Genomic DNA, 14532 nt, shown 5'->3' with positions numbered 1-14532 from the left:
GTTTGTGCAACTCACAGCAACAGAGGATTTGCTGCAGGCGGTCTTTTCTACTCTTCTGATCAGGGTGTGTGTATCATAGAGTTAAAGGTCAGCATCATATAGACGTGTACTCAAAAGTCTTCACAACTACAACAACCAGAATTTTTGTCTGGAAGTTTTAGCTGAATATTATTTTTTACATGGTGTGGTAGTCAGGAGAAACTCTCAAGTAACTGTCTTTATAAAAACACAAAATAATTAGAGCCTTTTAGACTATTCTGGGTCATTTTGGCACTGCTGCTGCATATGTAGTGTGAAGTTCAGTCCGCACAGTTCACAGCTCTCATCAAGCCCTGTTTCTAGCATCAGCCAAAACGATCTGGCTAGATTGGCTGTTCAATACCTGCCCAGACAATGGGGTGAAGAAAGTGAAACAAATATTTTCTCGGGAGTCGGTGGAGACCAAACCAGAGGTAAAAGTAAAGCGCACGTTGGACTGCTAGAAACATGAAAATATAATAATAGTGTTATCTGTCTGTCTGTTAGCCGCCAACTTTGCTAATTGAACCATTTCTACATTATAAGACCATGTTAAAGCTGTGTGTTTGTTACCTAGTTTGAGAGATATTCTGCAATCAAGCTTCCAGAATCCAAGAAGGGTCAGGGTCAGGGTTAGGGTTAGGCCAAAGACCGTACTGTAGTTGTCTCATTCTGCTTGGCACAGATGTTTCAGGCAAAACGCCCATTTTCATTGTGAGGCAATTACCTATGAGTGTGCAACAATCTGCTTCCTATGGCCAGACAATGGATAACTGTTTTCCACTATGCTTTCTCTGTGGGCACACTTTTACAACAAACTTTCTGAAAGTTTGCAGCACTAGCTACTAGGTACCACAGGTCAGGGACAAACCCTGCATCAGTGTCAGGCCAAAAAAAGGGATTTTGTTGCAATGTCCAGCCGAAATAACTTGATGTCTAATGTGAATAATCCAATCTGGCTTGGTACAAAGGTGGGGTATTTCGCATTGTGTAGTCCCCGGTGTTTAGTGCACGCATAATGAAGACTGTTAACCTGCCAAGAGGTCGTTATGCACTCGCTGACTGACACAGCAATACAGAACAGAGAGAAAGAGGCTAAAGCTTCTTTCAGACATGCACTGAACACTGTACATGTTGGGTCTGTATGTGAGAACCCAAATGTCCTAGTCAGTTGCTCTGGACATTTACCAGAACTTTTCCTGCCAGACCCCTAGTAAAATGTCTGGAAAATGTCCGATTGAGACCATGTGTGAATATAGCAAGAAAATGTTTAAGCCACTGGGCATGTTGACATTTCTTAAACGGGACTGACGCAAAACTGACATTACAAAAAGAAAGCATTCAAATATCACAGGATAAAAAAGCGGTGCAACACTTGATGCAGAGGACGATGTCAACTTGGAAAGACAACAAGATTTATACTTTATGTCTTGCCTCCTGCATCCTCTAATCTACATATCTCCAGAAAATATCCAGAGTTCAAGTCTGAAAATGGCTGAAGATATTGAGTCCACCTATTCAATGAATCAAAGAAGAAAAGTGAGGAAGATCAGTTGAGATCGAGAGCAAAAGAAGTGTGTCGAAGGCAAGAAGTGATTTTAATGTAATTATAAGTCTGCATTCTTCATAGATCAGTGAGAACAGACACATGAATCAGTCATAATAACCACCACTAACATTCAACCGAAAAAACAATACTGAAAGCTTAAGCAAAAAGTTCCCCACCACAAAGAAACACTCTTTCCTTCCTGCCTTTAAAAATGATTGCATCAACAATTTTGAATTTAAATAAAACAGGGGGGCTACTTGGGGGTGACCTTCATTACAGGATACATCAGTCACTCCTATTTCTCCTACTCCGACAACAACTGAGCACCAGATATCCAGTATATTTGTATTTAATTCTCTTCTGCTATAGATGCATTCAACAAACACAAATCGCTGAGCCTGCACTGTTTAATAAACTCAATGCATCCAAAAGTGTTGCAAATCAACACTTCCTTAGGCTATACGTCCATCCTGCAGTTTGAACACAGGCTGAACAGTCAGAAGAGTTGGCTTTCTGAGTGACCTTCCCCTCGATATCCCGTCTTCAGAACGAGCAGACTCGACAGGCATCACTGACAGAGAGTGGATCACAACACAATGCTGGAACCACCAGAGATCAGCGTTTTACATCTGTAAGTACAAACTCCAGAGCTCGGCAAATTCTGCCTGCATCACCTGAGACAGATGCCACATGACATAAATACTGGAACACTGGCTGACTGTCAGATGAGTCAGAGTCACACAGACCAGAGGTAGGTTTACTAAACAGAGCTAAGGAGAGCAAAGGTGAGGCCTACATGTACCAAGTTCGCTTTGGTTTACATGTAACAGGATTTGTGTAGTATACAATCCTTTTTTTATTTTTGCGGGAAGACCTTTACATTTCTTGGTATTAAGGCACTGTGGGGTTGCTCTAAAAGGGCACCGCTGGTCATAAATACAGAAAAATAAAGTTGCAAAAAGGGCAAAACTTCCAAAGCAATTATCAGCAAAGATAGTTGGGAAGGATAAAGTAAAGTAAGGGAGAGCTAGAAAATGTAAATTTGCTTAAATGGTTGAAATCATGATCCTCAAGTCAAGTCACTGGTGGCACACGAATTTGCACACCTTACATAACATATGCAACTTTTTTTAACTCAGAATATGTGAAATAATTGATATAATCCCATTTAAATGTTTGTTTTAATGCTTTCTAATTATATTATATGTTTTTTTTTATGTGACAGTATTTACCTGTAGGTTGTAACCCCTAGATGGACAAATCAATTAACTACAGTATCATGATATATAAATGTTGTCTTAGGGAAACAACAAATAAAGGTTTGTTATGGAGACTAGTGTTGCCTGAACTTGACCTTTACTTTCACTGCTTCACTATTTTCCCTGCTCTGTGGCTCAAAGACAGGCTAACAGTTAACTTCAACACATTATCTGCATGGACAGCTTATCATGTGCCAAAAACATGACAAATGATCGACACCTCCATGATACGTTTAGTCTTTGGTAGAGCTGCTCAAATAAGTTTTGACTGGACCGGCTGCGGTCTTAGCTTCGTCTCCGAATGTCAGTAAGTGAGTGAGTGCGTCTGTGAAGCCGTTTTCTGAGATGACCCCCGGAGAATCGCAGGAGAATTGGGTCTGTACGTTCTCCAGAGGTTACTGTTTGCACATGTACACAGAAAGTCCCCAGGAATTTCCCCAATTGGCTTTGCTTTTTCAAAATGGTATAGCATGACCAATTTGAACTACAATGGCTCTATGCAGGTCCCTCATAAATATGTCTAATTTTTGTCATCAAGATCTATGGATTATTTCCTGTGACAATGTCAAGATATTGCAATGTTAAAGAAAGGAAAAAATTTCAGAATCTATTCCAAAATGTACTATGTTATTTCTATAAAAAGCTGCGTGGGTATTATTGGACCCATTTGGTGATTATATTTGTTTAAAAAAATACCACCTGTCCAATAGAGTGACATTTTGGATAGCGGCATAGGCACTTTGTCAGAGGCTGTGTGCGACAGACAAGAGCTGCTTTGATACGTTCACTACAACGCTGAATTTAACGTAACTCGGAGGAGCTGTATGCCAGAAAGCAAATGTCCGAATCAGTTGAACCGGACATTAACCAGACATCATTCTGCTTGCTCCCTGGTACAAAGTTTGTGATGTCTGATTCCGCCGAAGTGCAAACAGATGAAGCGCTGAAAGCAGCTGACATAAGATATAATGCAAATACGATACACTGACGTCAGGAATAGGTTAATTGGTGTATTGTGGTTCCTCAACACTTTTCAACTACATCTTAAATTTTGCATGTTTAAAAAATATAATTAAGGACCAAATGAAAGACAATTAAAGTTGACTAGTTGGCTTACTTAATGATTCAAATGTAATTTGCATCGTTTTTGCTACTTCTACAAACACCAAACCTGATGCATCAACATTTTTTGACGACTTAGCAACTATAACACACCGGACACAACAGTAACTTTATATATTATCTGTATTAAAAGAATATGTTTATTCTATGCCTAAACTCTGCAAACAACTGCTGTCTGTAGCAGAGCACCCAATTCCTTAAGCCCAAAGTCTATGGTACCAACCTGATCCCACGATACAGCGTCAGGACAAAGGCAGATTCGACTGCTGCAATCCACAAGCATTGTATTGTATAAATAAATAGTAGACAGAAGCTTTAATAATATGTTAAAACATTAATATGGCATCTGTGACTGAATAAATAAATAAATGTTTCGCTTGCTTAACCCTTCTGAGTTAGATGTGCCCAAGAAGGTAAAAGGGATTTAGGCTACATGAGAACTAATATTTCTTGTTTTTTTATAAACAGTGTTTTAAAACTAAAATCCTCTCCATCCACATGAGCCTTTTGGCTCCATATCAGTCATAATTTTGTGTCCTTCATTTCGAGTCTTGACTTTATGTAAGGGAATTTGGGTGATCATCTCTGTTTTTGCCAGACTATAACTTTGAGTTTTCAAACTAAAACCGGGCAAGCAGCATTTCCATTCTTCGTTTTAGGTGCTCGGATTAATGTGGACGGCAGGTGTAAACGTAGCAGCAGTTTTTGTTTTAAACTAAAGTGTAGTAGTGTGGCTGTAGTCAGTGTCTTTGGTTTAATCCCATTTTCTCTAAACTGCACTTAGTCTTGAAGCAAAGTCTCTTAGGGCACGACACCACTGCTGATCAGACCTCGAACCCCTAAATATCACTTTTCTAATATTCTTATGAGCACATCATTTCAAGGCGTTCACATGGATCGCTGACAGTTTGGGGCGGGCCACGGCTCAGACTGTATCTGATCAGCACAGTGTGCATTAGCGGCAATGGGGGTGTGCGATTAAACCCTGAGCTGCCATCAGTAAGCTCCATATGACTCGGCCCGTGTCCTCTGCTGTGTAAAGAGACTGTGCGAATTTCTGTGTCATGGCTCTACAACTTTTCTTGCATAAAGAAAAACAAGGATTCTGCCTCACGTGTGTCAGCCAAGCAGGAGCAAATCATGTTCCGTTTTGAACCTCCCGATGACGCAGATAATACATGCATCATGCTGCAACCGAATTGTCCGGAATTCTTACAAGATAATAACAAAAAGCTGCTCAGGAGAGGTGAGCGGAGGAAGTTTATTTCACTCTGACAGGTCAAATTTCGTGTGCAGTCACAGACGAGAGAGGCAAGGGGGGGGGAGCACAAGTGGGGTAGGGATAGAAAGGATGATACAGGTCCCTGGGAATTGATTACACTGAACAATGGCGAGCAGATCGAGAGCAACCTTGGCCAGATGGGGGAGATATCACACTGAAGCTCGGAGTCAGAGACCTTCGTCAGACACAAAGTCTATCTACAAAATCTCACTTACATTATGTGAGGGGAAGAGGGGGGGTGTCTGGCATTTGAGCTTGTGCGTGTGTGTGTGTGTGTGTGTGTGTGTGTGTGTGTGTGTGTGTGTGTGTGTGTGTGTTGGGGGAGGGGCGGATGAGGGTTAAAGTGAGAAAGAAAGGAAGACAGCGACAGACTAAAGAAAAAGTGAAGAAAAGGGGGTGGGGATTGGCCGGGTGCAGTTTCTCTAAAAACAATTTATCTAAAACCTCATCGTTGCACTTTCACAGATTTACTTTTTTACAATAAGTACTACAAATAAATTGTGCACAGTTATTGGAAATGGCGATGGCGTTGGTTGAAGTTCGGGTTTTCATTGCAGTGACTAATAGTGCTTCACAGTTTTGCCCTTTTCAGTGGGATCTGCCCTCAGCTGCTAAACACACACAAGCCCTCCTCTGTAGCTGCGGCTGACGTCAACCGTCACTTAGCAACAGCCTTTTGGTGTAAAAGCAGCAGTGCTGACACCATTTTCAAAAGAGGCGCACAGAGAAAGACAGAGAGAAATTCAGAGAAAATGAGAAACAGAGTGAGAGGGAATAAAATAAAGACAGGAAAGTGGAGGGAGAAAGTGAGGAAATACTTCATAGAATGGCTGTTTAATGTTTTGGTGAAAATGTAAAATAAATATAAGAGCTGTAATAATTCTCAATGCCACAAAAAATAAATCACTCTTGTCCAAACATCCCTTAGATCATCATGTAAAAAATCTAGCAAATATTGAAGCAAGGAAGAAGATGATTTTACACCAGCAAAGTCATTTGGTGACTATTTAGAGTCAGTAAAACCTCATGTTTTACTAGCAGCACGTATTCAGTTCAATAAAAAAAATTACTACACCCTCAACCTATTTTCTCAAGCAGAATTTCAAACAAGGGCTCCCAGCATCTATGTCATAGCGGTCTGATTTAACCACACCGCCCCTCGTCAAAACCTAACCATGCTCCCTCCCTCTACTCTCACCCTGTCATTGGACTGAGCAAACAGTCAACACATGCAAGGTTCAACAACCTCATCCTGAACTTAAAAGCTAAGCCACCTGAAATGTTTGCATTGTTGGAAACCTCATAGTGTTATCAAAAGCCTGCGAGACGACGAGCTGCACATAAAATCTACTCCGCTTCCTCAAACTAAAACGCTCAATTGTGTTGCAAATGGAGCGGGCGGCTGAGGGGAACATTTTGTCATTACTTATCTTATCTAGCCACTTCACATTTGCCAATTTTTCATGTAGTGAAAACAGGCAAAGTATGGGAAGCTGATACAACAGTTGCAGGAGAAAAGGAGAAAGTAAAAAAGGGTCTAATTAGCCCAAACTTAGTTGATGGCAACGGATTGGTACCCCCCCTCTCCAGCCTGGGCCTCAACAGTACACAACTCAAACACGCTTTGTATACTGATAACAGCACAAGAAGATAGACAAGATAGGGACGGATCAAGGATCAAGACAAATTAGAGAAAACTAGAAAGAGAGGTCATGCTGAACAGTTCATAACAAGAGCTTCAAAAACTCATAACTCAAACTCTTTTTTTTAAATAATTATAATTCGTGGACCACATATTCTACTTAAAAGGGAAAAAGCAAACCCAAGACGGTCTGAATATTTAGTGAGTCCTCTTTTGATGGCGACTGCTCAGACACCAGAGTCATCAGGCTAAGCTCTGGTAGTCCTATCATGAAAACTAAAGAGCTGCAAGCTAATTGCTGGAGATCATGACGCAAACCGTTTCCAGGGTAACCCGAGTTTTGGAGTACCCGCTCCAGCGTTTCCTCATCTGTTTGCACTCACACCAGCAGGCTGACAATGCAGTCGCTGCATCCTGTTTCACTCCGCAGTCAGCCAAACACACAGCACCCCGCTCGACTTAACCCTTTCTACTGGTCCTGCTGCGGCCGACAACGAAAAATTAAAAGCAGCTACGCAAACTAGTTCTTAAAAGGAAGTGGGATGAGAGTGTAATCCAACAGAAGCTGTCACCAGCGGGACATCTGGGTTCAATAACAACAAGCCACATTTTGACCAGTGCAGTTTCCAAAATAACAGAATTAAATGCTTATGTACATTTGTAGAAATACACCAGATAAAAGGTTTCTATATCAACACACAGCATTCATAAATGCTGATTGAGCTCTTGGTTTGGCATTTCACAAAATGTTTACCATTACTATGAAAGCTACCTGTGGCATTGATAGGTAGTTGCTAAGCAATGAATTAGAACATCTTGGTCTTGATATTGCAACTGTTACACAAGCTCCGAAACACTTATGTTAGCGCCACACGTCATTCTCCTTCAGCGCAACAACAGCACAGCTGAGACTTCATTTTATCTAATAGGTTTACAGTTTATGATAATGTTCAGCTCAAAGTCACATGAACCACAATTTGACTGAAGATGGCCATATGTGCAATATAATTCAAAGTCAAACAAAATGAAGACATGTGTTATTAAAAAAATATATAATAGTGTACTTTTACATTTATTTATTTTTACATAGGCTGACAAAATGTTTCATAAAAATAAACCTAACCTTAAACTGTGGATGACATTAGACATAAGCTATAGTTAATTACAGATAGATTCAATAAACAAAAAAAGAATAAGTGCAACAATATAAAATTAGATTGTGTTGTTCCTCAGCATGACAGAGGCCCAGAGTGTGTGATGGGGATACAATAAGCTTTAATTTGGTAATCTTTATACATTTAATTGTTTAAAGCAAGTCAGACTTATTTCAGGTATTTGTAATCGCTTTGAAAATGGTGCAATAAATAGTAAATGTGTAATTAACTGTATACTGGAAAATAAAATAAAAACCTGCACATAGACACACACAAGCGTAAAGAGAGAGAAAGACACACACACACAAACACACACATATAACTCATCTTGAATATAACTGATGTTGTTCAGACGCTGGTTTTGTTTTGATAATAATGAGCCAAAGGCAAAAGAGCAAACAGAATGTGTGGATGTTTCTCCACAGACAAATCAGATAAAGATGCAGAGGGTGCAAACAGTCTCATTAGACCACTGACAAAATAAATAAATAAATGGTTTTATACCATACATTTGTTATATTTAATATCAAAATTATTATAATAATTTTCTGGATAAAAAAGCTAAGTGAGCTTTAAAGTACAATTGTCCGTGACACCTTTTCCCCCCTAAACACTCTTTCTATTGCACACTGTCTAAAGACGGACAATTTCTTCCTTTCTCATTACCGCTGGAGGCAGACACTATATTCTACAGGGCGATTAATAAGACTTGGCTTTTTTTTTTTTCTTCTATGCAATCACCCTGTGGTACGTCACTGGGTTGTGACGTCAATGTTATATCATTCCACATGGCTTTACAGCAAGTGAACGTGACAGCTGAGAGCTGCTCTGCGTTTTTCGCTGCTCTCCTTTCCAACCGTTCTCTCTGCAGCCTGCTCCTCTTGTTCTTGCCTGGATGGGGGGGGGGTAGTTAAGTGTATTATTTACCCCTGCCTGCCCCCATGGAGTGGTAACCACACAAAAAAGGAGTTTCTCCCTGAATTCACAGCCGGCGCTGCATCTTGGGTGTTTCTCATGATGTAAAGCTTTTAGATTTTTTGCCATGAAAGCCAAAATGCAACAATCCTACTTTAAAAGGATATTATCTCCCCTTTATTCTCTTCATCTGAAAAAAGTAACAGGGTCAATAATGCGTCTATGTTGACACAATTCTAGGTAAGAACAGGTTATTGCTCAGGTTGGACAATAAAATAATTTTTTGGAAAACAGCTTTTTGAACAGCATGATTCTAGGGACCCACAACCAAAATATGAAGCATAATTATTTTATATATTTCTCACTAACAAATACTAGGTCTCTATTTGTGACCCTTGTGATTATTGGACCCTCTCAAAGTGAAACAGAAATGTAATTATAAAATTGCACATACAAAATTGAGCAGGGCTCCTTCACTGTCCCACCTACACGATTTACTGACTTTTTTAGGTATTTATTAATTCAGATATTCAACTGAAGAAGAATCTAGCTCAACTGAACTTAGTTAACAGAATAACTTCAGGATTCAGTGAACCCAACTCCTGGTACCTAGTCAATCCACTTTTGTTGTGCAAGATGTTTTGGATAACATAACTGAAACAGGAACCCGATAATGAGACAATTCTATCTCCTACATAAAAAGGCTGTTTTTATAGTTTTTTTTGTTGATCATTTGTTCTAGTCGTACGTTTAACCAAGTTCACACTTTTACAGAAACTCCTGTCTCATTTCAAGATTTGGTAATCTACTGACTTAATGCTGTGTTAATACACGGGGCCTTTTACACCGGTGTGGAATGAACAGATTCGTTCATAAGCGGAGCATACAAGCCATTTAAGAGAATGTGTGACATTCGCCCATTCTGTTCTGAGGTAAGAAGAAGTTTCTCGAGGGCTCGGAACGTTCGGTACGAGTCATTAAGAGAAAGTCTCATCACAAGGGGAAAAAACACACAATAAAGTGGCCTAATTCTTATGATTGGTTCATTTGATTCACAGCGGGACCATACCATGACATGCAAATGATGCTTGTGGTTGGTTTGAATGTTGCTTCAAGATCATGAACAGACAATAGTGGAAAGGATTACTTATGTGACATTGTACAATTCAATTTAGGACAATACGTTTTCATCAGAGTTAACTTAGGATTCTAAACACACATTTCAAAGAATCTTTATCGATGCCACAGCACCCTCCAGTTAAAAATAAACTCAAGAGCGTTTAAAAAAACTTGAACTTAGTCAATATTTGATTGACTGATATATCATACTTAAATCCTCTTGGTGTTAAAAATACTCAAAAAGACACAGGAGATTGACATCAACGTGTTGAAACTAGAAAGACAAGTATCTGCTGAAATGTGTGCCATCACACGGCTGAATTTGAATTAGGTGTTCTAAATCTGTAGGCAATCTATGGAGCTATACAGTGTTTGGGTATTTGTTTTAACATGTAGAGCTCATTGGATGTTCACATTCAGTTCAAATTTAGACAGTTGACAACCTCACCTGAGGTATTATTTAGGCACTTGGAGACAATAATGATCTGTTGAAATAAACTTTCAATTGAAGGCCTGAAGGAAAAAGGTGATTTTCTCGGGAAATCCAAATGTTCGGTTCTCAATACATATGTAGGCCAAGTTTCTATTTAACTCTGCATATGTTTCAGCCGTTTCATTTTAAAAATTAAGTTAACCGTCATAATTAAAGTGTTTTAATCTGATGCCTTCCATTCGTGTATACGAAGTTTTGCATGTGTCTTGTTTACTTAGTACATTGTAAAATTAACACCAATTTGATTATATCTACATTTAGTCTCTCACTAAAACGTAATATACATATTACAAATATGGGAATTGAACTGTATGAAATAATTGCAAGCGCGTTTCCAAATGTCCCATTCTCCGAAGTTGCTGGCCAAATTTTAGAACTCATTCAACTTTTTATCTTTCATGTTAGAATTGCGGCCTGATATCAGCAAGAAACCCGTTTTTATTGCAGTTTGACGAGACCCAACCACCAACAGCAATGTCCTGAACATTTTTTTAGTATGAGCTACATAGCCCGTTGTCACAGAATAAGTTTTCACATTGTAAAATTATAAGCCTTATTCGCTTCCTCAATAAATATTCTGGCAGCGCATGTGCGGCTGTTCGTACGCATGACAAAGCGTTGCTCTCTAGCAACACTAGTGGCCAAATCTCTTCAGTGTAGTTTAAGAACAAATGCAGGACCCTCCCACTGAACTTAAGATCCATGGTCTTTGTTTCAGTTCATCACATTGTCTACACACTGCAGCCCGTAAAAATATACAATGAACAACTGTTTTTGGTGTAATAATACTCAGGTGTCTGTCAACACCAAAAATATTGGGAACCTTTGATTTGAAAACATATAGGTTCATACTCATGTCCTCAATTTGAACTCTGGATTTTCCAATTAGAAAAACTGGGACTGAGGTTAGAAAGTATTTTCTGGTACAATTGTATTTTTAGATGCAAATATTACTCAGGTATTACCACTTCATATCTGTGCTGCTGCCGCTCTTAAATCCCTTCATATACATGAGAAATGATTAACCTAACACCCAGACAACATGCAAATACTATACTAACAAGCCAACTATTTTAAATATAAAAGTTCTGATCATACAAGCGTACACTGTTGGCACATCTCTCACCCTGGAGTCTTTCCGGCCATGGGGCACATTTGTCGGAAGCAGCACTTTTAGCTTGAATATTCATGATGCCTTGGACTTGCAGTAAATCTGTATCCACATTAGCAGAGTGGTTTTGAACACATCAGATGGTTCAAACATGAATATAAAATGTCAGAATGATTCTCACGATGTGGTGAAAAGGTGAATTATAGAAAAAGAAATGCCTCATCTTTAATATTTAACAGCTCCTGAAATCTCAAATTTGCTTATTTCCAGTTACCAGTTATTTAAAAAAAAAAAATGATATAGTGATTATTGAGTGTCTTCACTTTAACATGAGTCTACATCTGTAATGATGTGCAAGTGAACAGTGGATTTTATGTATAGCGACACCTCATAGTTATACCATGGTCATTTACCGTGGCTAAAAAGAAAAGCTGTGTTTACGACCACACATTTTTTTTGTTTGTTGGCCATGAGTCTTGGTGAGTTTCTTCTCAGCAGCGAGACCCATCTGTTTGAGTTACAGGGCGTCAAGAAAAGTACCATCTCTGTACTTAAACATGTAATCCACACAATTAAAGACTGATGGTAAAACTGTTTGAGGATGAAGCGTTTAAATTGTTTTGAAAACCACATTTTCTGCCTCTAGTTTTAAGACTTAATTCACACACTTGTGCCTGTTATCAAGACCTAAACCAACATCTTGTCTTTCATCATGTTGCCTAACCAATGCGTCGACAGTGATGACGAACTTGCTGTATATCAAACCACGTGCTCCTGCAACCAAAAATACGTCCTCCCCCTTCTCTGCGAGTGAAAGAACATGCGTGACATCACCAGTGAACCCTGAATGACTCCTTTCAAAGTCTTCCTTTGTGCCTCCTTGTGCCGTTCTCTGACGCAGGAACTGACTGTTTTTGTACAGAATTAAACATTAATATGTGGAGACGCAATATTAAAAACTGTTTTTTCTTATGCTCAGTTTAAAGTTCTTCATTCGCGCACTAGATTCTTTGATAAGCATGGTTTCCCATCAGCTAGAGGGAAAAAAAGAAATAACCTTATTAAAAGAGCATCTAACAAAGCTTTTCCTATCGTTATGGGCTATGAAAGATATAATACCATCCTGATGAGGAAGATCTATCGCCTGCATGCAGTGGTCACAATACACCTGACTGGTTGCTAGTAAGCTGCAAAATAGGGCTCACCCCAAACTATCAGGAAATTCACTTACTTCAGTGCACCTGACTGGCATTTCTCATATGATACACAGGTACTTTAAAAAAAGTGCATTTATGTTGTTAGTCCCTTTTCGTCACTGAGGACAACTTTAAAATGTTTACTGTGAGGCTGCCAAGTGTTTTTTAAGGACAGTTTGAAGTCGACGTGGGTGATAACAATGAACTTTGCTTATCTTTTGACTCAATACGGATTACAATGCATGTCACGGTATTTAGCTGATAAGATGTTCACGGCTTCACACTGTCGAGAACATCTTATCCACCACTCTAGCACAAGTGTTTGTTGTCCTTTCCAAACATTTTGTCAATTTTAAACAGGATCAAAGTGGTTTAGCAATCAGTTCAGGGACCTGGGACAAGAAAATAATTAGGAATCTGAACAAATCAATTAAAAACCGATTAGCAATGGAAAAAACGCTTAGTTTGTTGAATGAAAAAATTTGTGTTTTACATAACTATCATCAAAAACTAATTAAGCATAACAAAAGGAGAGATATTACATTTATATATATTTAATGCAATGTTTATTGTCTTACTCAGAGTGACTGCTAATCTGCTAACAGCCTTAAAACAATGAGGTGGAAAAACAACTGCTGGAAACAGGACAACTGAGACAAACTGGACTTACATTTTTAGATCTCTTATCATTTCTTACTATGCACGAAGGACACACAAACAATGTGTGTGAGCTGACTGGCATCCACTAAGCACCTGCAGGTTTTGTGTTTTAAAATGTATTGTTTAAAATACTAACTTCTGTCAATTGTCCACTTTGTCTGCACACAAATGAAGGCAGCAGCTTGCTTCAGCTCTTTCTTGTCCCGCATACGTACTAGTATGCAACACGATAGTCTTCATTTGGTGTGGATATCACTCGATATAGGTGGATTGGTTTACAAAAACTAATGCGGAGGAGAAAGGAGCATCTCCCTGCGGTGGACCCTGCGAGCTACTGTATGTAAACACACTGGTTTCATCCAAGCTTGCACGGGTCCATGTGTACAAGCAAAGAAAAAGGGAAAAGAAACAAGACAGTGAATCATGGCTGCCTGTGCTCACCATCATCGTGTCTTGTTGACTGTTGACTACAGTGATGTGGGAGTGTACGGGCCACATCACTGGGTTCGCTGCTGGTGTTGTTATTCTAATGTCCGACTTATATACTCACACTCCATCAGCAGAACGAAGAGGAACACGACTGATGGCAAGAAAGTGTTGCAGGAAAGTATGTGTAATCAAATCAGCTACTGCATATAATGTTGTGCAATGTCTTCGCTCTGGTGAGAGAGGATTCGCAGGTCTGGTGTCATATCAGCAATGTGATGCAGGAAAGTTTATTGCTGATATTTAGTAAGAGAGAAAAAGCGATTTCATCAGCTTTACATCAAATATCCATCAAGAAATGTTTGTATGGTGAAATCTACGTGTTATAAATATCAAGCAATCTTTTGCTGATAAACACGCTAATCAATTATCAGCAATGTAATGGAAGAAAGTAAAATTTCATATTTAAATAATTGGGTGAAGTTTAAACTAATAAAAAGTAAATATGGACATTATATTAGTGTAAAATATAAAGTGTGTGTGCCTGGAATGGCAAAGTGAAGCCAGTCACAATACAAACTTGTCT

General features: G+C 39.1%; 1 protein-coding gene across 1 annotated transcript in view; it reads right to left on the bottom strand.

Annotated features, from left to right (window-relative positions):
* Nucleotides 1-14532, bottom strand: part of pde3b (phosphodiesterase 3B) — a 37184-nt gene that overhangs the window by 21403 nt on the left and 1249 nt on the right. The window lies entirely within an intron of this gene.

The sequence above is a fragment of the Pleuronectes platessa genome, chromosome 1, assembly GCF_947347685.1.
Source record: "Pleuronectes platessa chromosome 1, fPlePla1.1, whole genome shotgun sequence".
Lineage (NCBI taxonomy): Eukaryota > Metazoa > Chordata > Actinopteri > Pleuronectiformes > Pleuronectidae > Pleuronectes > Pleuronectes platessa.
Note: the sequence above shows the minus strand (reverse complement) of the source record. Positions and strands in the feature narration are given on the sequence as shown.